At 48.3% G+C, this 26291-nt stretch overlaps 1 long non-coding RNA gene across 1 annotated transcript in view; it reads right to left on the bottom strand.

Annotated features, from left to right (window-relative positions):
* LOC123351082 overlaps positions 1–21579 on the bottom strand; it is a 136264-nt gene extending 114685 nt beyond the window's left edge. Inside the window, exon 1 of the long non-coding RNA XR_006573918.1 lies at positions 21458–21579. This is a non-coding gene — a long non-coding RNA (uncharacterized LOC123351082). The remainder of the gene's footprint in view (positions 1–21457) is intronic.
* Positions 21580–26291: the final 4712 nt, after the last annotated feature.

Genomic DNA, 26291 nt, shown 5'->3' with positions numbered 1-26291 from the left:
TGCAGAATGTTCTATCAGGCCATGGGAAACCTCTGGAAATGCTGGACTGTGTATTATTAATTATTATATATTATTATGTTATTTATTATTATTATTTTAGTGTTATTATTGTATTCATTGTTATTTACTGTATTTGTGTTCAAAGCAGCTGCTGCTTAAGCCACAATGTCACCACCATTGTTTGGGATTTAAAAAAAACCCTATCTTAACCTGTTGAGTGCTAACCCCATTTATTACCACTGCATCATGTCACCAGGGTGTGCTGCACAGAGAGGGGAGGAGACTGTCTCCAGGTCCCTATAATGAGTGAGAGCACCCAGGAATGGAACCAGCAGCCCTGAATCCCTGATTCCCTGTCACCTACTAGAACCACTAGAATGTGCTTCCTCCCTCTTCAGATAAAGGGCAGGCCAGTGGCTAGGTTTCCAGAATGGGAGAGTCTGGGGCTGGCTGCTCATGAAATATCCATCTGTCTTGGAGCTGCACAGATCAACAAAAGGGAGGGCGCTACGGCCCTTCCCCTGATTCAGAGGGACAAGGGGAAGGAATCAAGGCAGGGAACTTCCAAAGTGAGCAGCAAAAGCAGAGTGAGCAGGCAGCAGCAGGGGCGGCTCTAGCAATTTTGCCGCCCCAAGCACGGCGGCACGCCACAGGGGGCGCTCTGGCGGTCGCCGGTCCCGTGGCTCCGGTGGACCTCCTGCAGATGTGCCTGCAGAGGGTCCGCTGGTCCCGCGGCTCCGGTGGAGCATCCGCAGGCACGCCTGCGGGAGGTCCACCAGAGCCGCCTGCCTCCCTCTCGGCGACCGGCAGAGCCCCCCCGCGGCGTGCCGCCCCAAGCACGCGCTTGGCGTGCTGGGGCCTGGAGCCGGCCCTGGGCAGCAGGGCCAGGCAAGCTAACACCTGAAGCAGGGCCAGCTCCAGACCCCTGCGCGCCTGCGGATGGCTCCTCCGGAGCCGCGGGACCAGCGGACCCTCTGCAGGCACATCTGCAGGAGGTCCACCGGAGCCGCGGAACCGGCGACCGCCAGAGCGCCCCCCGCGGCGTGCCGCCCTGCTTGGGGCAGCAAAATTGCTAGAGCTGCCCCTGACCTGAAGGCAGCTCTCAAAAGCCCCAGAAAGTTGCTCACGCAATGAGAAATAGAAAGGGCCTCTCGGGCTCCAAGCCCGGCTTCCTCCATCCAGCCAAATGTACTTCTGGCCCCCTCTCTAGGGTTGCAGTGGCCGTGTGCTTCACCTCCTGCGCCTCCCTAGCCTGGGAAAGTCACACCTGCATGTCTTAGATGTGGATTAGCCCAGGCCATGCTTGGCTCTGCTGCCTCTGTTTGTTAGGCTATTGTCCGCCGTTTCCATGACAACACGCTCTCCCTCTTGAGGCAGTAATTGCCAGCCCACGTAGCTCTGGTTTTCACTGCACTCGGAAAGACAACAGTTGATCCCTGGCTCAGCTTTCCTGCACAACAGAAAAACACCACTTAGTCTCTCACTCAAGCTTCCAGGGACCCTTCAATCTGCTTGTGTAAACAGGCCTCCCAGAACTGGGCTTCAACCCCCAGATGTGCCCATATCGTCCTTCCAAACCCAGTGCAGGGGCCTCCTGCTTCCCTAAGCTTCATGCCAGACCCTGTTGGTATCACTAACAAAATCACTGCCCATTGTTTCATGGTCCAGATTATCTTTGAATGCTGCAAAGATTCCTGTGTGCTCCCTGCAGAGTCCAATCTTCGATACTCCCTGCACAGGGTCGTGTGTGCACTTGGGAACCCAGCAAAATGTTCCTGGGGTGTCTGTTGCACCCTAAGTGCAATCCACAAACTACAAAGGTGAATGGTAGAAGTAAGAGGCTGTCCTTCCACCAACAGGCTGGGGAAGCTTTCCTGCCCTTCACCTCAGCAGCGCACGGGGTGTGTGGGATGAGAATCATAGAATCATAGAATATCAGGGTTGGAAGGGACCTCAGGAGGTATCTCGTCCAACCCCCTGCTCAAAGCAGGACCAATCCCCAACTAAATCATCCAGTTAGATTCCTGGTCATTTAAGAGGGGCCCTTTAATTTGCTTTACTTCTAATACATCACTTGCCCCACCCTGTGTCATTCTGGTGAGTGTGGAGCGGGGACGGGGAGCTGCAAAACAGTATCAAAATAGAAAGCAAAATAAAACACCCAGGGTAGACGATAAGAAGGAGAAAGACAGAGAGAAAATGGGCAAAAAGAGAGTGACTGTGCTGGGGGCCACCTTCCCCCTGACTCCAGCAGGGAGTGGGATTCCTGGTGCACCCATCCCTCACATGGCGCTGCAGACACCCCACTGAACTGAAATGCTCTTCCCCCATCAGCATGCCTGGTCTCTGCTGTTGCCAAGGTCCCTCACCAAAGGCTCTGAAGCAAAGTACGCTGTCATGGGATGAGAGGGAAGGTTCTCTCATGGATCCGTAACTGGTTAAAAGATGGGAAACAAAGGGTAGGAATAAATGGTCAGTTTTCACAGTGGAGGGAGGTAAATAGCAGGGTCTCCACATGGATCTGTCCTGGGCCCAGGGCTGTTCAACATTTTCATAAATGATCTGGGAAAAGGGACAACCAGTGAGGTGACAAAATTTGCAGTCGATAGAAAATGACTCAAGATAGTTAAGTTCAAGACATACTACAAAGAGTTACAAAGAGAGCTCACAAAACTGGGTGACTGGGTGACAAAATGGCAGATGAAATTTAATGTTGATAAATGCAAAGTAATGCACATTGGAAAACATAATCCCAACTATACGTATAAAATGATGGGGTCTAAATTAGCTGTTACCACTCAGGAAAGAGATCTTGGAGACATTGTGGATAGTTCTATGAAAACATCCACTCAGTGTGCAGCGGCAGTCAAAAAAGCAAACAGAATGTTTGGAACCATCTGGAAAGGGATAAATAATAAAACAGAAAATATCGTAATGTCACTATATAAATTGATGGTACGTCCACATCTTGAATACTGCGTGCAATGCCGGTCACCCCATCTCGAAAAAGATATGTTAGAATTGGACAAGGTGCAGAGAAGGGGAACGGAAATATTTAGGGGGATGGAACAACTTCTGTACAAGGAGAGATTAAAAAGATGGGGACTGTTCACTTTAGAAAAGAGATGAGTTGGGGGGATATGATAAAGGTCTATAAAATCAGACTGGTGTGGAGAAAGTGAATACGAAAGTGTTATTTATCCATTAACACACTAACCAGGAGTCACCAGATGAAATTAAGGGGCAGCAGGTTTAAAACAAAAGTAAGGAAGCATTTCTTCACACAACACACAGTCTACCTGTGAGACTCATTGCCAGGGGATGTTGTGAAGGCCAAAAGTATAACGGGGTTCAGAAACTATTTAGATAATTCGTGGAGGAAAGGTGCATCAATAACTGTTAGCCAAGATGGTCAGAGACGCAACCCTATGCTCCCAATGTCCCAAAGCCTCCACCTGGCAATTCAATAATTGCCCTGTTCTGTTCATTGCCGCTGAAGCACCTGGCACATGCCACTGTCAGAGAGAATACTGGGCTTTATGGACCATTGGCCTGATCCAGTCTGGCTGTTCTTACGTTCCAATAATAGTCAAGAATCAGATGGGAGTTAATTTGAGTATTAAATTTTTGAACATCATTTACCAGGATGTTTTATGGCATCATCTTCAACTGATGTTTGTTCAACAAAGGAAAGTTTGAGGGGTCTTTGGCTCATGGCATTAGAAAGAGGCTACTAGGCCTTTCACCGTAGGTCTCCAATTTTTAATCTAGTCCAGGCTGGTCGTGATTGAAATTCATTCCCACATGATGGCTGGGTGTTCAGTGGCTTGTGAGCGGGTGCCAGGCACAAGGCCACATGCTACATGAAGTCCGAACTCACAGGCTCCTTGAGGTTTGGCTTGATTAACACAGAAGTGAACTGTCCTAACACAGCAACATAATTCGTATCTCAGACTTTCTCCCAGGCTCCTCTGCTTTAGGATTCGACCCTCCAGACTGCTCCATCTACTCCCTAGTGCCTCGCCACTCTTACCACCCTTCTATACAAGTAAGAGAATGAGACACCTGACTGAGTCAGAAGAACCCAAATAATGCTGCTCGAACAGGGTTAACACCTGCCAACAGGGTGAGGTATTTCAGGCAACCCTGCCTGCCAGTTACATGGCACCTGTGTGAGCTCAGTACAGTTTCTAAGGGACAACTGTTCACAGTGCAACTGCCGCTAGCTGGTATTTTTGTTCTGTCCATCTCCACAGTGAGGCCAGGCCTGGACAGACCTGGTGACTGGCTTCCCCATGTTTCCCCCAGGGGAGGAATGGTGCACAATGCTGGAGCAGGCTGGGGAAGCTTGTCCTGCTGCTTTGCTTAAGAAATTAGTTCACTTCTGCCGTTACAGATTCGTCTCCCCAGCATGCGATGAGATCCAGTACCTCCCATTCGGACCATGCTGGATCTCATCTGCGAATCCGGGACTACGTGACCTCCTGTGATGGTGGACTCTGCTGATGGTCACCTGTGCTGATGGTGACCAAACAGGAAATGCAATTCAAAAGTTCCAGGGGCTTTTCCTGCTCACCTGGCAGCCTGCCTGCCCTGCTTGGGGCGGCACATGCCTAGAGCCGCCCCTGCCTAAACAGATGAGCAAATCCTGCGTACTACTGAGGGATCTGTGAGCTCCAGTTTGGAACAATCTTTCACACCCCCTCTTGGGCCTTTTAGACAATAGAACAGGAGCTTTATCCCAGAATTCCCTGGTGCCTTTGGCTGCCTTTCATTTTCTTAAACAGATTTTTTTATTTAGTCATGTGTCCTGTGTGGATAAGTAGCAACAATCTAGCCCCAGTGTTGGACGCTGGCCCCATGGATTTAGCAGGGGACAGTTTGCTGTGGTCTCTTGCAGTGAATGTGACTATTCTGCAGAATACGTGAGGGCTTGTCCGCCCTCAGCCTGAGCCTAGAAATCTGACATTAGAACTGACAGGAGTTGCACAAGGTGGGAATACGCTTCCTCTGCCCAGCCATTTGGAGACAAGTCCCTGCGTGTCAGGATGGCAGTGAAGCAAGTAATTCACAAACAAAAAGAAGGAAAGTTCAGATCAACCAACTTTACATGCAGGAGATTTCATGAGCAGAGGTTCTAACTGGGAAACCAATGGTACATCCTTTATTAGCCCTGTTCAGGCTACATCATCAGGGCCGAATCTCACAACATAGCAAATGAAGGCAACACATCCTCTCTCTAGTCCTGGCTGAAATCAGCACCTGGACGAACAGCAGCCCACTAAATATGAGCCATGGCAAAACTGAGCTGAAGCTGGTGAGAAGAAAGACACACCCAAAGAATTTGCTTCCTCGGTAACATCCCCACATTCAAGGGCATGTGTCCTTCTGGACTCGTCACTACTACTGGTGCCCAACTAGCCATCGTGACAAAAAACGCCCTCCTCCATCCACAACTGGCTGGAGACCCCCTCCCATTGGCCAGCTGGCCAGTGCCTGGGCGACTCCCCAGATGTGATCACTGCAACTCCTCGTGTGCAGGCATGAAGCTACGCACCCTGAAAGAGCTCTGGCTGGTGAGAAACGTGGCAGCCTGTCCGGTTAGCAGCACAGGTCACCCCAGTGCTCCACTCACTATGCCAGAATCCCACAGAATGCAGAGTCCAGTCCCAGGTCTCTGCCGGCATTTACAGACTTGTGTGGAACAGGCCTGAGCACCCTGAGACAGTCACATCTCCCTTGACAGTGGAGCAGCGTCAGTCGGACAGATGGAGGGAGCCCCATATGAGACTAAGCCATAGCGCAGTGGTTAGAGCACCCTCCTGAGAGATGGGAGGCCCTGCTTCAAACCCCTTCTCCCGCTCTTGCCCAGAAGGGAGAACTGACTCTGGGTGCCCCCACCCCAGCTGAGTGCACTCACCCCGGGGATAAAAGTGAGAAGGTGGCTGGGCACCAGCACCTCTGCCACCAGCTGCTTTGTGTGGCATGAGGAAGTGCCAAACTCATTCTCAGGGGGGCAGGTTCCCGTTTGCAGATTGCTAGCAGAAATAGGTGCCTCCCTGCAGCCCGGATTTAGGTGTCTATCTCTGGGGTGGGAGAGGGGCCTGAGGACTCATCCTTCTTGTCAGCATGTCCCCTCGGCAGCTTAGGGGGCTCCCCGCCTCGTGCGCTGGCTTTTGGGATCCCATTCGCCTAGCTCAGGCTTTGTGGATCGCAGCGCTGTTCCTGGGATTTCCCAGGCACATCAAAGTCCCTTTCTGAGTCTGGGCCATAGAGAAAAGAAACCAAGTGACACAACATGCTCCTTACTATCAAACCCAGAGCCCGCAGTCCGCCGGCAGAACGCCTTTGATCCCAGCCCACCCCATAGCTCTTCTGGGCCCCTTTGAACTATCACCTCTGATTGCAATTTATCTGACATCTGCAAAAATAAGAGGTACGGGGAAAAATCAATGATAATTCATTGTATCCTATGATTTTTAAAGGCAATTAAAGCGAGGACAAGGTAAGAGGTTAGCAAAATCTCTCATTCTTTAATATATTGTATTTTCTCATTAATTCTTTAATCTCATGATAAATTCTCCTAGGCACTGGGCCAACTTCCTGCCCACTTGAACTCGCTCTGAGTTATGAATGAAGCAGGTAATGCCTCAGCCTGCTCCGCTGAGCCAATGAGTGGCACCTGCCGTGTCCTGGGCCGCCCTCTGCTTGCTGCTTCTTCCCACCATAGGCCTTCCCAAGCCGCGCGTCAGTGTGGGTCGGCAGAGCCATTGTAGGGCCACAGGCAGGGAGCTACCTTTAACACAGGGCCATGTCACCCTGTTGGCAGCTTTCCCTTCTGACCCTTCGCCAACTGCCTCTGCCTTTGCAGTGGGGGCGGGCGAGTTGTTTCACTTTGCCACAAGCCACCACGCTTGGATTTTTCATTCGTTTCTTGGGGTCAGGGCGGGAGGAGCTAGGAGCTTCCCTGAGGTGCCAGGCCCATAGAACTGCTCTACCCAGTTCCAGGCGCCAAGCCAGGCCCAGTCGGGAGATGTAATCCACGTCCCCTCAGTCCCTGCACCAGGCGTAGCATGGGCCCCAGAATGCTATGACAGGGTGACAGATCCGGTGCTCCCAGGCTGGCCAGTTAAGAGGCGGGAGCAGCATCTGGGGTTACCACGGGTCAGGGAGTATCAGAGAGGGAGGAGGTCCCAGTGCATGTAGGGATAGCTTGCACCAAACTGGCAGACAACAAGGTAAAAAATCTTATTAAGCACAAACAACCTGACTTAGGTCCCCTTACGCAAACTGGGGTTTCAACAGTGACTCAGCCATGAGCTAAGGAAGGAAAGGCAAGAACTGTGGGCACATGAAGTTTGGCCAGCAGTTGAAAATGTTGCTCTAATCCAAGGCCTGAGGGGCAGAGCGAGTGGATCTATTCAGAATTGTACTGTGGATTAAATAGTGATCTAGTTCTAATTAACAAACATAAGGATACACTCTGTGAAACACGTAAGGTCCAGGAAACCTTAGATCATCTCTTAGGCGATTATACAGCACGTACCAGTGAAAGGAGATATTTATATGGAAAACTCAGAAGCCTTAGTTAGAGTAACAACATTTTCTTTGCAACACCTGCACAGAATAGGAGGGAAATTAGGCCCAGTTAAGAAAACCATTCTGCAATTCTTTAAGAATACTGGGAAAGGCAACAGACTCTAAGTCATAACTTATCTCTGAAACCCAGGGAATGGCAGTTATAAACTCAGGAAGTGCTGAGCCACAAAACCAAGAACAGGGCAGAGAAGAAATCGTCCCTGACAGAAAGGTAGGAGGTTCCTGGGAGAAGGCTGACCAAGAGGGCCGGTTTGGAGTCTTTAGGGGCCAGAGATGGGAAGTGGGAGGGTAAACCTGGCCGTGATAAGGTGTGTACCCCATGCAGGCCCTGAATGGGTTAATGTGGCCTGAGAGGCCAGTTACTTTATCTGACTGCACCTGGTGGGGAGCCAGGCTTAATTGCTCCTGAAACCCAGCTGGGCAGGCGCAGGCTGGTTAGTATAAAGGCAGGGAAAGAGACTCTGCTCAGTCTCTAGGAGGTGGTGAGTGGAAACCCAGGGGAACAATAAGCCCTGAAAGAAGAATCAACCCAGAGAAGTTACGTGTGGGAAGCCTGAGAGAGTCTGAGTAAGAAGAAGCCCAGGGAAATAGCAGCAGAGGGTGGGACTGTGCAGACCTTGGCTGCTGGTTATAGAGTTCTGGGCTTGAACCCAGTGTAAGGGGAGGGACTGGGTTCTCCTACCAGCCATGAGCCCAGAGTCAGGGGGAAGAGACATTCCATATTAAGAGTGACCTGGCTGGAGAGCCAAGTTACAGAAGAGAAACCACTGCAGGGAACAAGCCCCTGTCAGCAGGGAGCTTGAGAAGAAAAGACAGCTGCTCTGCCAGGCCTGGCCATGGGGAGGTGCTCCTGTCATGAGTGAACCCCTTTACTTTGGTGGTAGGGTGTCCAGCTATAGTGCCATGGGAGACTGGCACATAATAGGCAGTTAGCACACTGTGCCATGAAAAAGACTGGTCTGGGTGCTCTGCTGCTGATACTGCTGGGGGGATGTGGGGGGGGACAAGCTGGGGGGGGGGCGTCCAGGAAGCCCCAACACAGCCATGAAGTCGGGCCTCTGCAGGCAAGACTGTGTCTTGGGTTAGAGCAGGTGCAGCTGCTCGTGGAGTCAGTGCTGCAACAGGCAGGTGTAACTCCCACACTGTACTGCAGCCCCTGGCAGTGCTGGGGTGGCCTGGCCAGGTGCAGGGGAGGCTGTACCCTGTGTGGAGGTAGAGGTTCCCAAGCCCCAGGGCTGCTCTCTCTCTACTGCTTTACTAGGAGGGGAGCTAGCAGGGAAACTCCTGGACCTCTGCCCCACTCAGGTGTGGGTGACCTGGCCCCAAACTGAGAAGTAAAAGCGAACAAAAGGAATTCCCTGACAAATCTCTGCTCTCATTCACAATCCACACATGCAGAAATGGGGAGGCTAGTGAGTGGGAAAGAAACCAATGTGAACCATTTCTAGCTTCAGCCACTTAGACCAGAGAGATAATGACTTAATTGCTATTAATTAGGGTCTTTGCAAACATGAACATGTCAGTTCTGTAAATCACCAATATTTCTGTTTAACGAATGGAAAATCAAAATTATTTATGAAGTTTTAATTTAGTTTGGAATTCAAAGTTCAAATCCACAAATTCTGGGTAAGTGCAATCTGGTTTGCCAACCAAAAGCCTTTAATAATGAACTAATTAGAAAACTTTGTCTCAAAGACAACTGTAGAAGTTGACTTCTTAATGAAAGAACATGGAGCAGTGTGGTTGTGAGCTTTTTCTATGCAGGTGGTACAATAGGAAAGGAGCAAAATGTATGAGACAAACTGGACAGATGAGTATTTAACACAGGCGTGTGTGTATAACAGATGTGTATAAGGATGAGCAAAATGTCACAATTCAGACAGTGAAATGACTGGCAGAGCCACCACTTGCTAATTTAAAGGACTCTCTAGAAATAATTTACAGATTTATTTAAAAACTAATAGCAAGACAGGCACCAGCTGTGTGAAATAGCGCCCAAGTTTCAGGGGCTTATTATTTTTCTAGGGCAATTGTGATGCAGTGACTAGGGGGAGAGCTGTAGCTACTGGGAAAATGCACATACAGTTACTGGGCCCCTGCATCAGGCTGTGGAAGTGTATGGTCTGGTGCATGCCTCCCTGCTCTGGGCACCATAGCAGAGTGCTACCCATCCCTGCAGCCTTTGCTTTTTATTTCTTCAGCGACCCTGCCCCATTACACCTCCTTCAGCTGGGCTTCTCTGAACAGCTTTGCACAGCTGTTAGGGAGCTTGTGGAAAGTTCCCTCTGCTTTCCCTGTAAAGAGCTTACAGCATTTAAACATATTTGTAAAAGCTCCCGGCTGCAGTTACCTAACTGAAAACTTCAGCTCTCATGGCTGGGCCCTTCCAGGTTACATTTGGGGGAGAAATGGCGGAATTCACACTGTCAGAAGTTAAAATCAATTTTCTCTGCTTGACTTGTGACTCATCGCATGAGGTCTCCCTTTGGAAATGCTAGAAGATTTCTCTTTTCAGGGCTAGAATTTTACACTCTTCTTAGTCAGATCCAGTATTAACATCCTGAATATTTACCTGCTTCATTTTGTTTCCCTCTTCTTGGGAATACTTTCTACCTCATTCCCTTCACTAGGCATAACTTTCCTTAAAAACTGCAAATACTACAGCCTTTGGATCTACAGAAATAAATTACCACACAATGAAAATGCTACTGTATTCCAAACACTGGCAAGAAAGCAAAGAGGCTCATGTCCTGCCAGTTCTTAATAGGACACATATTTAAACTGTATGTGGCTTGCAAGCTGCATGTTTATTTAAACAAGGGTTTCAAAGTAGTCGGGGACAGAGGTTGCTACAACAAGTTCTTATCATCAGAAACAACAGTGCTGAAACTATCCGGAAGGAGGATTATAAGCAGAGTTACTTTATGCAGAATAAATCACTGATAAACTTTCAGCACAACTAATTTTAACCAATGAAAAAGTATTTCTGGATGCTAACTCCCTCCTAGTGGATGTGCACATGCTCTCAATATGGTTTGGGACCTATTACAAGACGAAATGATTTATTTTGGGTTTCAAACAGTTTAAATAAATCTTGCTTTTACTCTCTGAATTATTTATTTTTTCTAGCAGAGTCTGTGATATGACATTGTGCGTAGCTATTTTTACAAGGAATCCCAAAAAGACTCGTCAAATCTTTCCATTCACTCAACTGTAAAAGGCTTTTTGTGACATCCAAAAACTTGAGACGTAACAGGTAGTAAGGGGCACTCAAGCCAGGCAGGGGCCCAGCTGCAGAGTGCACACGCTGTACCCCCAACTGGTTTTCATTTTATGGACAGTCCCTCATTGTGCCTCAAATCTCCCTACTCCTGCAATCTTGGGGCCAGTTTTGTTCAACATCTTTATTAATGATCCAGATGATGGGATGAATTGCACCCTCAGCAAGTTTGCAGATGACACTAAACTGGGGGGAGAGGTAGATACACTGGAGGCCAGGGATTGGGTCCAGAGTGACCTAGACAAATTGGAGGATTGGGCCAAAAGAAATCTGAGGTTCAACAAGGACAAGTGCAGAGTCCTGCACTTAGGATGGAAGAATCCCATGCACCGCTACAGGCTGGGGACCGACTGGATAAGCAGCAGAAAAGGACCTGGGGATTACAGTGGACGAGAAGCTGGCTATGAGTCAGCAGTGTGCCCTTGTTGCCAAGAAGGCTAACGGCATAATGGGCTGTATTAGTAGAAGCATTGCCAACAAATCAAGGGAAGTGATTATTCCCTTCTATTCGGCACTGGTGAGGCCACATCTGGAGTATTGCATCCAGTTTTGGTCCCCCCACTACAGAAGGATGTGGCCAAATTGGAGAGAGTCCAGCAGAGGGCAACAAAAATGATCAGGGGCCTGAGGCACATGACTTACAAGGAGGGACTGAGGGAACTGGGGTTATTTAGTCTGCAGAAGAGAAGAGTGAGGGGGGATTTGATAGCAGCCTTCAGCTACCTGAAGGGAGGTTCCAAAGAGGATGGAGCTCGGCTGTTCTCAGTGGTACCTGATGACAGAACAAGGAGCAATGGTCTCAAGTTGCAGTGGGGGAGGTCTAGGTTGGATATTAGGAAACACTATTTCACTAGGAGGGTGGTGAAGCACTGGAATGGGTTACCTAGGGAGGTGATGGAATCTCCAACCTTAGAGGTTTTTAAGGCCCAGCTTGACAAAGCCCTGGCTGGGATGATTTAGTTGGGGTTGGTCCTGCTTTGAGCAGGGGCTTGGACTAGATGACCTCCTGAGGTCTCTTCCAATCCTAATCTTCTTGGATTCTGTGAATCCATGAAGTTCTCTGAACCATGTCCCACAGGTCTTCCTTGTTCACTGCTCATGTTGGCTTCAATAGGAGTAAAATGTTATGGAATAAGGACTGCAGGATCTGGCCCCTGTTCATAGTAATTTAAGTTGCAGAAGCTGAGTGTAAAGAGAACCTTACAACCAAGAGCTGAAAAAACAGTACAGTTCATCTATACTAGGGCCATGGCTGTCGTCATGCGTACACACAAGGAACAGAATTAAAATTGTGTGCGCAACAGTAAACCAGGCATTTTCAAACTTTTGAATGCTTGACTTTGCATCCTAAATAATAGTCTCCAGGCAGTTTGTAAAGTATAATTTGGGGCGGGGCGGCGGACATTAAAGGAAAAATGTCAGAACATATTTTATGATGTGCAGTGTAACAGCCTCGGCATCATGCCTCAGCATTTGAACTCGGACTGTCAACAGTGAACCACAGACTGCTACTACCAGAGGTACAGGACTACCAGTGTTAGCTGGTGGCCCAAGGCTCTTACCCCAGAGTGGGGAATGGGCTGCTGTCACCGTGTGCTGGACCCGGGAGTGGCATTTGGGATGGTTGTGGAGAAGCTTACCTACCTCTTTTTCGTGTGTGTGTCTCTCTCTCACTCACACACACCCTGGAAGTGGGAACGGGAACGGGTGCCATGTGGTGCAGCAGAGTGGGGGATGGGCTGCTGGCTTTGGGAAGGTGGTTGGGGGAAGGGGGACCCAGACTTGGTGCTCTGCTACCCAACATTCCCCCATGTTACAGCCACCCTAGCAGTGCCCAGGCACTCCCAGTGCAATGGCTGCTGCTGCTTTAGCATCAGCCGGGCTTGGTTCTGAGGTTGGCTCCTGAGGTCCCTTCCAACCCTGATATTGTATGATTGGGAATGTTCGTGTTCAGTCGTCGTGCTGCTGCTGCTAACAACTGAGGGGAAGGAAACAGTGTTTTTCTTTTTCATTTCTTTCTAGTTAACAGTTTTTATCTCAGCTGAACCACAATAGAAGTTCATGGGACACTTCTCTAGTCCCAGGCCTTTGTCCCTACATCCTGTGAAAGGCCTGCTATAAACAGGGAGGTGTGAGAGCTTCTCAAAGGAAAGCTCATAAGAATCTTTTATAAAGGAAAGTGTCAGACAAGCTAAATATAGGAGTCGCTGACAGATCCCTCTTCAGGTAGTGTGCAGGAGACTTAACCATATTGTAACAGGGTGCTGCACAGACACATAGTAGGAGATAGTCCTCGCCCCAAAGAACTTACAGTACTAGTGGAGAAGACAACAGAGGCACAGAGAGGCAAAGTGACTGGCCCAAGTTCACATAGCAGGGCAGTGGCAGAGATAGAACACAAGTGGCACGGTGCATGAGCCACTAGGCCTTGCTACTTCCTGATAATTAAAGTTCCTTAACAACTAGAAATTGTAACCATGTGTGACAGGTTAGACCCCTTTTGGGGTGCCACCTGATGTACTGGGGTTTCACTGGGCCCCTCCTGCTCCACCAGCCTGGACTCCATCTCCCTGTTTTCCTGAATTAGGCTCTCCGGCCTTTTGTAGCACACACACACAGGTAGGGCCACACCCATCTGCAGCCACAGACTGAAGTCAGCTCCTTGTGAGAGGATTTATCCAGCACTCACATGTACACCCCTTTTGGGGACTAAACCCAAAATAGGATTATACTGTCTTGCGCTGTACAGAAAGATCTGCACAGTGCAAGCTTCACCCTCTCCCTCAACGTGAAGAGAGGTATGCACAGCTTCTTCCCCCCCAGATATGAATTTCACAAACTGGGATTAATAATAAACAAAACAAATGTGACCTGGGTCAAACAGTTCCCATTGTGTCGAGCTGTCTCTGAGAGGTTTCTACTGCATGCAGTTCCTGGGGTAGTCCTGGTGCTTGTGTGCATTTCCTCAATAAGCCATTAGCATTGTTTGGCCTTTCATACCTGAAAGGCTGCTTGTGAGTGTCACCCAAAATACAGGGACATGGTCAATATTCCTAGCTTCAGATACAGAAATGATACATGCATACAAATTGGATAAACACATTCAGTAGCTCATAACCTTTTCAATGATATCTGACATGAGCCATCTTGCATCAAGTATATCTTAGAAATATGGTTATGATATGAATATGGCATAACTGTGAAGGATATGGGGTGTAACGTCACACCACGTTCCCCGACGTTGGTGCTTTTGTAATGTGGCTGGGCTCCCTGGTTGCTGAGCAGCTGAGGGCCAGTTCCCTACCAATGACAAGTTACAGCTTCTGTACCAGCGGGTGTGACTGACACCATTCCAGAGGGCCCAGTTCACAGAATTCCAAAGGATGCTGGCATCTCGCAGGCAGCTCTGCAGAGGGTGAGGACAAGGGTCCTTTGCAATGGAATATATAGACTGCTGACAAGAACACACAGTGCAGTGGAAATGTGGAGACAGGCAACTAGTCTGTGGCAGGGAATCCAGCTTCTCAAAGAGTTTCAAAATGGGGGTTTCATTCTTCTCTACAGGATGTAACTTGTGGGACTGGTGCAGTGGCAGGATAGCACCAAATGGAGCCAGGACTGAGCAGTATCAAATGACCAGGTTACAGGCTCAGAATTCCTTTGGTTTCCCTGAGGTGCTGCAGAGGCTGGGTGCCCAGGAAGAGGGGGCTTTGCTAGCGATTCACACTTTCCCAAGGTACAGTAATAAGTTCAGTGTATGAACCAGGTTCTGGAATCTGCGTGGAGACCATTTATTATATTTATGAAGATACTTTTTTGTGCCTATATTTTGTAAAGTTGCAGTCTAACTCAGCGTAACGGCCACTTGCTGGGAGGAAACCACCTGTGTTCTTAATTACAACAGACACTGCTAAACTATTCCTGAATTATTTATAAGTAATAAAGCCCATGGCAGACTCCCACGTGAGCGCATGTGTTCCAGACGAAAAGCCACAGCCATCACAGACAGGCCTGGGGCAGCACCATGCTACTGAGAAGCGGATCTGGCTCAGGATGCTGGAAGATGTGCAGCAAAGGGAAAAGTCAGACTCTGCTGGAGAGGTTCTGAAAGAGCGATCGAAGGGCTTCCCTCACTCTAGCACTGAGCACCTCCGCATCTTTATCATGTGTTTATCTTCCCACACAGCAGCCCTCTGAGGTGGGGAAAGGCTCCCAGGTAGCAGATGGGCAACTGAGGCACATAGAGACTATGGGCCAGATTTTTTAAAGGTATTTAGGCACTGCAACATCCAACTGATTTAGGAGCCTAGGTGACGTGTCCAAAGTAGCAAATGACATTTGTGGCAGAGACAGAAATTGAATCCCAGTCACCTGCTGACCTGTTGCTACCAGGGCTCGTTTGCCTTGTTTCTATGTGACCGGCAGAGCTGAGCGAACACCTGGTTTTTCAGTTCACTGGCCATACCGAAAAGTTTAAAAAAATCATTTGGGATCAAACAAAACATTTCATTCAACCTGAACCGAAACGTTTGTTTTCAAAGATTTGTAATATTTTTTAAAATAAAAGTGGAGTAAATTTCAAAACAAAAAGTTGTTTTGAACTGAAGTGTTCCCTTTAGAAAACATCAAAAGGAAACATTCTGAATTTTTTCACAACTGTTTTTGTTTGTTTGTTTGTTGTTTTGGTCATAAAAAAGCCAGCAAACAACTTCGACAAATTCGCACAACGTTGCCGTTGACCTAAATCTGCCTTTTTCAGAAAAAAAATAGTTTTGACTGAAAACTTTCACCCAGGTCTCATCACTGGCTCAACTGCCCTTCATTAGCCTCCCTCCAGGTCATTCCAGAGATCATTCGGCTGTGCAGGTGTGAATGTAACCTCAGTCCCGCAGCAGCACACCGCGGCCATCCGCTCAGCCCGCCACATGTCCAGTGGGAGACAGCCTGGGACTATGGAGTGACCAGAGGCAGTTTGCCCCCACAGGGCTCAGAGGGATGGAGGTTTGGGGGCTCGTGCTGAAAGAGGAGATGGGACTGAGACACCCTGGCTGGATCTAGACCCAGTTCCCCAGAGTTTGGGCAGATCAGTAGGGTGGCTCCATCTCCAGCACCAGGTTAAATTTCACACCTGGTGCCTACGTACATCTCGCGTCACTTTGCAAAGTATTAACACTCTGCGCACCACATGCTCAGCGTTGCAAAGTGATGCTCTGTGTATACTCCATGGACTCTGTGGCTAGGGGCAACCTTTACAAATTCCATCCTTCCTCAGTGTTTAGCACGCGTACCCCTGCACACTGCGACGGCTCTTTAAGAATGTGGCAGCGTGTTCCTATGCAGCCCCTAACAAGTGATGTCTGTGGGGCCAGGCCCCTCAGCCTGCAGCAGGAACCAGGAAGTGTCTGGTTTACTGAGCTCGGAAAGGTGCAGGAGCCTAGCATTGGGCTTGTGGGATCACAGACCAGTCTACTGTACAGGAAATTGGCAAAGTTGTCACAGACAATTGTATCTCAACCAATTTGTAGTCAGAAAAGAGCTTGCAGCCATGAATCCTTTGAGTTTACAGTTCTGTAGTCTAAATGCACCCATATGCCTTCCTAGTCTAAATTATTGTCAGTCGCCAAGCAAATCAGAGGGGAAGGATAAAGGCCTTTCTCCCTTGACCTAGTTACGCTAATCCCAGCGCTGCTGCTCATGCCAGAGAATGAGGGGGAATTGTTTTAATTCACTTTGGTCTTATTAATCTTAATCAGGCTCTGAATGTGATGGGCACTTCCAGCATTAAAACAGGCTGCAGGACTGCTCCCACTTGTCTCTGTGCAAACATCTTACCAGCGGTAATTCACGAGGCACTGGCCTGTCAGCTCAGGCCCAAAGTAAACAAACATCCCTGCGAAATGAAAAGCATTGAATGAAAGAGCTGCCAAACGTGGGAATGGCTCTGTCAGAAAATGTCACCCCTGCAGCTATGCCCCCATGACAACTGCAAGCAAGCGAGAAATGGGGCTGCTGGCTCGAGTTTGATGGTTCTCAGCGTGCACAGGAATCCAGAGTCCCTGCATCAGTGAGCTGTAGCTTTAATTTGGAGGGGGAGCGGGGGAGCACACAGGAGTCACTAATGCACTGCTCTGTGTTCATAGGGAGGGGACTGAGTTACACCGTGACGAATCTGGCCCCAGAATGCCATAGAAGTTAATACCACACTGCACTTCTCTACCCTTTGCATGCAAAGCTCTCGGGCGCCTCAACCATCAGCGACTTTAGCCTCACGCTGCCCTGCACCTTCTCAGGAGGCAGCTCTGCCTTTACCCCCAGTTTATGGACACGGAGAGGTTGACGTGACTTGCCTCAGTCTGATCCCCAGGGCAGAGTGCTGACCGGAGGCTGCCCTTCTTTCCTTTGTCTGTAGGCAGTCAGCTGAGACACAATGCACCTGCGAGTAATGCCACGTGAGATTTTTCAGCCAAAACTCTTTTTTTTTTTTTTTTGGCTGGAAAACACAGATTCGGGGCAATTGAAACATTTCGTGGATTTGTGTCGATTTCAGTGAATTGTTTCAGTTGGAAAAAATCAGCAGTGTTGAAAATTTTGCCATTCCCAAAATGAAACATTTTGCTCTTTTGGTCTAGAGTCACAAAACAGGGGCAGTGCCACCATATAGCCAAGGGCCCAGTGGCAAGGGTAGTCACCTGGGATATGGGGGACCCAGGTTTAAATCCCCACTCTGGAGCAGAAACTTGGTCCTAGGTGTCTCCCTGCTGAGTGCCTTAACTACCTGGCTAGGGGCTATTCTGGCGTGGTCTCTTCTATTGAAGCTGGTCTGCTTTGTACAAATAATTAAATAGTCATTGGGCCAAAGTGAGTGAGAATGAGTTTCTAGGCTGGTGGTCAGAGCACTGACAAGTTCCCAGTGCCTCAGCCAATTAATATTGAACTATTTTCTATGAAGTGTCATGCTCACATGCCAGGCATGAGCGGGGGTGCCTCATTAGCACTGCACATTGCTTCTTTTCTTTCTCCATTTCACTAAAGTCTCCGACGTGCCACAGTCAGTTACTGCTACCAGACCTGCCTTGGCAAGACATGGAGGCAAGATAAGCTATCCTCTACTGCTGTGCCCACAAAAAACTGCTGCGGCTCAGTAAATAAAAGGAGACTCTAAATATTATTTTTGGTAGGGACTTCCATAGCAAAAAGTACAACTCCATAAATCAGGCACAAAGCTACAATCAGCACATGCTTGTGAATAAATACATCCTGTAACACGTTTCAACATAAATTATATCCACTTGATTTGAGCTTTGCTGCGAGAAGCCATAGTAGTTAAATTCAACCAGAGCTGAGTCCACACACATTGCTACCCATTAATAAAACATATTCATGATTATTGTCATAAACTCCTGAGAACTGGTTGTTGAATTATTTTGCCACATCATCATCTATAGTAAACAAGACGTACTATACATTCCTCTTTTCTTTCCTGACAAGCTGCTACAAATGCGGTGCAGAATCAATGCCTAAATTATAACCAGCAAGTGCAAAATAATCCCCAGATCCAATATGGCAGTGATACTTTACTGTGCTGCAGCGGATCTGAATGGTGATATGGCTCCTGTTTTGCAAGAGGTGAGGAAAGCCAACTTTTGCTCTTGGGATTAGCCCCTCTCCCTCAACATTAGAGTATATGCAATGGGCAGAATCCAGCAGTCCTTGCACATGCAGAACCCCCAGTGATTTCACTGGGAGTTACTTATTCATAAGGATTGCAGGATTGGGCAGAGAATGTGCACTGTGCATGCAAACACATGAGCAGACAGACGCTCAAAGTCTAAATTCCAATGCAATATAGTCTCTATAAAGTTACTAATATTATCTCAACCAGCAACAATCCATTGCAAGGATACACAAAAGCACAAAGGATCAGAGGGGAGGGGGCATGATATCTGTTTACCACGACTGTTCTGTAAACCCAGAGGAATTAGCTACCTGTGAATCAAAGAACCAGAACTTGAAACTATGGGCTTGTCTACCCTACAAGATGGGCACTTCAGCAGCACAGTAATGGTGCTCTAGCTGGGTCACTGTTGCATCGCAGTATGGATGCTTCCTACAGAGACTGAAGGGGATTTTCCATTCCTATAGGTCATCCGCCTCCCCAAGGAGCAGTAGCTATACCAGTGGACATGTACTTCCATCGACCTAGCTGCATCTACACTGCGGGCTAGGCAGGAAAGCTATGGTGCCAGTTTCGCACCCCTGAGTGCCACAGCTACATCATCCTAACTTTTACAGGTAGAACAGACTTATAAGAGGGTTAGCCAGGAGCAACCCCCAAAAGCTCTGGAACTCTCTGCCTGGACACCCCGTCCTAGTGCGGCTAGTGCCCCCACATACCCTGTCTGCACAATAATCATGTCCTTTATTAAACTAAGCAGAGCTCTTGTTTTGTCACCTTGGCCACAATACCTTCATGAACCCAAAGGAGAAAAACCTGCATTTAGTCCCTCAACTTCTACTCCATATAGAAAAGCCCCATGCGGGTAGCGATCGATCCAGCGGGGTCGATTTATCGTGTCTAGTCTGGACGCAATAAATTGACCCCCTGAGCGCTGTCCCATCGACTCCTGTACTCCACTAGAGCGAGAGGTGCAAGTGGAGTTGACGGGGGAGCGTCAGCTGCCGACTTACCGCAGCCAAGATACCGCGGTGAGTAGATCGAAGGCCGTCGACTTCAGCTACACTATTCATGTAGCTGCAGTTGCATAACTTAGACTGATCCCCCCAACGTAGACCAGGGCTATGTGAGTGAGTAGCCAAGAGACCGGAGTATGACACACAAATGATCCACGTCACCCTTGTACAGTCACATCCTCCTCTTCACATCTGCTTCCACAGCCCCATCCTGAAGAGATCTAAGCACCTGACAACCATTCACAGTGTCTGTGGGGGGAGGAAACACTCTCCTTGTCTCATACATGGGAGACTGGGCAAGTCACTTGATCTCTAAGGCTACGTCTACACGGGCAGTTGAACGACAAAACTTCTGTCTTTCAGAGGTGTTAACCCCCCACCCCCAATGACAAAAGTTTTGCCGTGACAAGCACCAGTGTGAGCCGCGCGTTGTAGGTAGGAGCGCTCTCGTGCCGACAACGCAAACGCTGCTTGTTGGGGGTGGACGGTTTTTGTCGCAGGAGAACCGGCAAACAGCAGTTACACTGCGCGACTTTTAGGGTCACATGTTGCTAAAAGCTGTGTAGTGTAGACAAGCCCTAAGTCACACATCGAGCTCAGTAGAAGCAGGTGTTGAACCAAGGTCTCCTGATGTCTAGTCCAGTGCCTCAGCCAGGACACCGGCCTTCCCAAGGCTCAATAGCTTCACTGAATGTTAAATACATTCTGCAGCCGGCCCTAGGTTCATCTGCTCCAGGAAAGCAGCAGCTTTGCAACTTGAGCTCAGAGTCAAACCTACAACCCCCCTTTGCTAAAGGGAGTGGTGCCAAAGCCAGAAAGCCAGCAGAAGCAGGGAGCTGGGTGAATGTATAAGCACCTGTATGTACAGCTTGAGAAGGGCAGATGGGCTCCCATTGCTGGGCACCTCTCTGTCTCACACACACTCACTCTCACACTCACACACACACACACACACACACACACAAATCTAAGAGACAAAACTGGGCTAAAAGGGCCCCATGAGACGTTTCCAATGGCTCTCCATAGACAGCCTGGGTAGGAGGTCAGAGAGTCACCAAACAGAGCAGGGAGTCCCGGAAGGCAGACAGTGGCTCCATTGTGTTTGTTGGTTCAGAGAAGGCAGGTAGCTAGAACCCCAGAGATGCTGCAGTTCTGGGAAGGCATTTTATCTCTTTTGTTACTTAGCATCTACTTGGAAACTACAGTTTCTGATTTGTGAATAATGTATCTTCTACAAGAGCAAGGGAAACCCATGATCTCATGAGCAGGTCCCATAGATCTAGCGGTGGGATGTGAAATACTCTTTAATTTTAAAATATGTTAGGCTCACCGGAGGCAGCAGTGAAGTATCTGGCCTGAATAATAAAATTCCCCCAATTATAAAACTGTCCTCCCTGCTGAGAGTGTCATGTGCGTGTTACTCCGCTGGCCTGCAAGGGTTTGTCAGTTGTTGGCTTGCTTGTCTAACTAAATTAATGTTTTACATTTCTCCTACAGTTTGCAAACTTTTTAAAAATTAATCCCCATCATTTCAACAAGTGTAACAACTAAATTATCATCTTTACATGATTAAAGTCTCTGTTGTGTCTTTTCTTGGCAAACATTACATGCACATAATTTTACTAAATGTAATAAACCAACCATAGAACTATTAATTGTACCATGCTATTCAGAACAATTAGAAACGCATGAACCTTAAAATGATAAAAACTGAACTGAATACTAAAATAGCTTGAAACGCAAGAATCCTGCTTCTCAACCCAGGGAAATTGACATTACTGTGTAATGTCACAATATACGGAAACAAACGTCACATGGGATGTATGTGGCCCTGTTCACTTTGATATTTTCAGAATATCCCCCTTATACACAAAAAGAAGAACCCACCAGTAGCTCTGCGATGATTTCCTAGCCTCTTCCATTCTCCAATCAGCGCGCAAGCACAAGTGCACATGGGATTCTTCCTCATGGAGTTCGGTGCTGGGTCCATGGAAATAAGTCAGACCTACTGCACCGCGGTGGCCACCAAATACTGAATATAGGAATGGGATAAAATAAAACCCTGCTCCTCCTCTCTGCCTCAGACCTCACTCAGAGCAATCGAGTTTACTCCTGTTTGCTTTGTTTGTTTGTTTTCCTTTTGGCTCATACCCATTTCCAGGGTCTAGCTAGGCCTGAAAGCAGACGTGACAGGGCACAGGATGGGAGAGCTGGTTCTCCTGAGGATTTTTAGTGCAGTTTTGCATACCCAGATGTTTCAGAAACAGTCCCTAAAACTTTGGGATGTTTCTCCAAACAGACTCAGTTGCTGCTCTCTCATTTCAAGGCTTTGCCTGGTCTGACGTAGCAGGCTCCGGGCAGCTGGGGCACAATGCCTGTGACTGTTAACTGAACACAGATATAGCTATTCCCCACCAGGGCTGGGTGTTGGGGTATGAGGCACCTGGATCTTGTGATTAGAGCTTTGCTGCTTTGTGGAAGAGGCTAGAGAGCTCTGAAGTTTCGGGTGAGGTAAATACCCACCGACTGGTGAGCAGAGGGCTCCTGCCACCATTCCCGGAAGTGCCAGCAGCGCCACTTGGCTGCATCTAGCCTTACTGGAGGTGTTGGCTAGACCTGTGTGGTTAGAATAATTATTTGCTGGGGGACTCAAAATACAGAAACTATGACGTGTCGAGCACCCGAGTTCTCTGACGGACAGACAGATGTCAGAGCTCAGCCCTGGCCTGTGAGTAAGACTCTGTCTTTGTTCATAAACCCAAAGGAGATTTCATCCCTCACTACAGTCTGTGATAGCTCAGAATGCAAGGGGAATCCGTGTTCCCTCTCACCGTTTGGAAGGAGAGGAGCTGCCCTAAGACCAGTGCTGTGTGCTGGGTTCTGAGAACTACGACCCCTCTGAATGTTTAGAAAGATGCACTGGCTAGGAAATTATTCCAGTTTAATAGTAAAGGGGAGAGAAACCCCCCATTTATGTTATTTTATTTTTATCATTTTCAGCAGCTGATCTCTTTTTGAGAAGCTAGCCATGAAATACTTGATCAAAAGCCAAAAACAACCTTTGGTATCAAGGCATTCTTGAGCTGCTTTGTTTATAGATACCAAAATATACACACCATCCCACATGCTGTAACCACTTAGCATCAAGCACTTCCATAAAGAGCAGCCTGTTATTACAAATCACACACTCCCGCGTTTCCTCCACAATAAATAACATCAGGCGAGGCTGTAGCAAGTCCTTCTATGAGACAGCACGATCCACGCAGAAGCCGTTGTTGACGGTAATGGAGAAGATCTAGCAGAGTCCTGCCATGCTCCTGCTCCTGTTAAAGTGTCCTAGTTTAGAGAATTCCTGGGACGTTTCTGTCCCATTTCTGCTGATTGCCAAAATATTTGCACAGTGATGGAATTTGCCTGTCTGAGCGAGAGCTGGAGGTGGGAGCTTTCCGCTAGTCAGACCTCAAGTCATGGGACAGAGACGACCCGTGCCTGCCGATAGCGGGGGGCAGAGTGAGGGCAGCCAGCTTCAGCTGTGTTACTGAGCATGCTCAGTACAAGCCACGCAGCAAATCTGGGGGCGGGGCACGTGACCCCACATGCCCTCCCCACGCGTCGCCTCCGCATGGGAGGTTCTGGGTCTCCCTCTTGAACTACTATGCAGTGCAATTTTACTATAAAATGCAATTTTAGGTTGCATTAACAGGCATAGCATGAAGCCACGGGAGGTGATAATACTGCTCTATTCAGCTCTGGTTAGGCCCCAGCTGGAGGACTGTGTCCAGTTTGGTCACCAACGTAGAGAAAGGATGTAGAGAAACTGGAAAGGATCAGAGGTGAGCGACAAAGATGATCAAAGGGATGGAATGCAGCCATCTGAGCAAAGGCTGAAGGAACTGGGTATGTTTAGTTTGGAAAAGAGGAGATTAAGGGGGGGACATGATAGTGGTCTTCAAATACTTGACCACTACTTCAAATACTGCCATGAAAAAGATGGAGAAAAGTTGTTCTCTCTTGCCACAGAGGGCAGGACAAGGGGCAATGGGTTCAAACTACACACAGCACATTTAGGTAAAATCTCAGGGAAAATTTCCTAACTGTAAGAACAGTAGGGCAATGGAATAGACACCTCAGGAGGTTAGGGTGACCAGATGTCCCAATTTTATAGGGACAGTCCTGATTTTTGGGTCTTTTTCTTATATAGGATCCTATTACCACCCCACTCCCTGTCTCGATTTTTCCCACTTGCTGTCTGGTCCCCCTACGGGAGGTTGTGGAAGCTCCTTCACTGGAGGTTTTCAAAAGGAGGCCTGGCTAGTCTGGGATGGTTTAACACAACAAATCCTGCATCTTGGCGGGGGTTAGAGTAGATGACCCCTGCGGTCCCTTCTAACCCAGTGGTTCTGTGATTGTACTAGGACTAAGCTCTGGCATCACTCCAACACAGCCTTGGTGCCTATCGAGAATCACTGCTCCAGCAACATCTCGAGATCAGAGGGAATGCAGAAAAGGCCCCGTTATTTACTCCAGTCTGAAGGGATTGAATTGAAACCGCTAGAATGGTTCCACTTTGCTTGAGCATAGTAGAAAACTTTTGGAGACAGAATATTTTAGCAAAAAATGCTAAGTGTCTCCAGCTTGATGTCTGTAATTCGGACAAAGCAAATAACTTTGCCACGGTAAACAAGATACGGGCATGTAAGAGGCCAATGTCCAATGGGACGAACAGGGAAGACTTGGACATTTCTGGGTATTGTTTGAAACTCCAGATAAAACAGTCTGTTCTACTTTAACTGCTGAGCGGTTACACGTCGTTTTTAAAACATTCTGTGCTGTTACAGACACTCTGAAGAGTGGTTCAGAGACTTCTGTGCACAGGGCTCTGGCTGGCTGGATTGCCTTAATCATTCCCGAGCTGCGATATTTTCCTCTAAATGGACCTGAGAACTTGCTTCCTGTGTGCTTCCCCTTCGCTTGACTCAGTGACTCACCCACAGGAACATGGCGGCTCCCCTTGCCCTTATGCTAAAAGTCTGTCAGTCTTGAGCTATTGCTTCCAACTTCACACGGAACTGTAAAGTGATTCTGATCAGCACATTACAAGGGTATTCAGTTAATACGCTAGACTATGGCTGCTTTGCTACCATGGATATGTGTGAATGTCCTAACTTAAATAATGACCCCTTTTCTATAGAGAACTTCTACTTGTTACTGTCACTGGCCAGCAGGACACTGCTAAGCTAAGACCCAGGTCCACTCAAATGCCCAGCGGGAGGAGGTTCAATGACAGAAGTGAAGCTTTGAAGATACTGTGCAGCAGCCCTCAGCCATGCAGCGCAGCAGGCATCCATCACGGTGTGTGGCCTTGTCATCGGATTCTCGTGTTAATGAAAGGGCCTGATTCTCCACAATGCTACACCAGGTTCATTCTGGTGTCCTAGTAACCCCACTGAAATAGAGCTGTACCGGAGAGGAGAACACCCTCTGAAAATCCCCCTTTTGTGTTAGTGTAACTCTTCCTGAAAGCATTGAAACTTTATATGAAACCTTCTTCACCATCTCCATCCTGCTGTTTCCAAGCTGACACTTCCCCCAAATGCCACGTAGATGGCTGTGCAGCACCCAGCAGTCCCTCCTGTGCTTACATTTAACATCAGTTACCGTTTGAATCCTTTTCCAGTGGCTTCTCTCCTCTGCAGGGGACTATTCTCCTTTGAAAGCGGAAAGCCCTGAGAGTTCATCTGGAGCATTCAGAACTGAGGCCATCAGGGTCGTGGCTGGATTGGAGACACGTGGCCAGGATGTTGGTGATGATCTTGGCAGTGGATATGACCTAAATATTTGTTCTAGAGCAGTGTGTGTCTTTTTCTGTCATGCACAGACTTTTCTTTTGCAGCTGTCTGTCCATGTATGTTCTTTTGTTATTGCCTGTTGGAAGCTTCAGATTGTAAACCATGTCCTTCCAGAACAGAGTGCATTTTTATTCACAGGGCTGGATGCATTTACTGACACTGAGCACTTGCATTTGGTTTTATATTATACATTTACCATGCACCCTCATTGCACGGTATTTCTTTTATTTAGCATATATTTTAGATTGCTTGTCTTGACGCTGGTTCTATACATCTGGCTCCAGTTGCATGTCCCTTCTAGAACCTCAGACTGGACAATGCCTTTTCTGATTTGGGGGTCCATGCCTGCAGACCCAGAATAGAAGCACACTTCTATCCCCACCCGGAGCAAAAATATTTGCCTGGAGTGATAGATGGTACAGAACAGACCCAATGTGGAAGTTGAGACCCCCTGAGCAGCCTCATGTTTCCAGCCTTGTAGACGTAATACAAACTTTATTCCCCCATTACGTGTCTGGTAAATGGACGTGTCATTGCGACAAACAGATCACATTTGTTCCTCTGGCTTGTAGTGGGGTGGTTACTGCTCCCGCTCGGAAAGGGCTTCCAGCAGCCGGGGAAAAGGCTGCCCCAGGGAGCCAATTGCTGGGCTGATTGGGGAAGCAGCCTCAGCTGGAGCCAGGCCCCAATCAGGCCACAGCTGATACTATAAAGGGACTGCGAGGCAGGCGCTAGGTTAGAGCGTCTCTCTCTAGCTATAGAGGGAGAAGGGCCTGGCTGCCGGGGAACTCAGCAAGGTTCCTGAGTGGACCAGTGCTGGGGAATAGGGCAAGGGAGCTGGGGAGCTCCCGCCTGGAAAAGCCCCAGGCTGC

Source organism: Mauremys mutica, chromosome 16 (assembly GCF_020497125.1).
Source record: "Mauremys mutica isolate MM-2020 ecotype Southern chromosome 16, ASM2049712v1, whole genome shotgun sequence".
NCBI classification, from domain to species: Eukaryota; Metazoa; Chordata; order Testudines; family Geoemydidae; genus Mauremys; species Mauremys mutica.
Note: the sequence above shows the minus strand (reverse complement) of the source record. Positions and strands in the feature narration are given on the sequence as shown.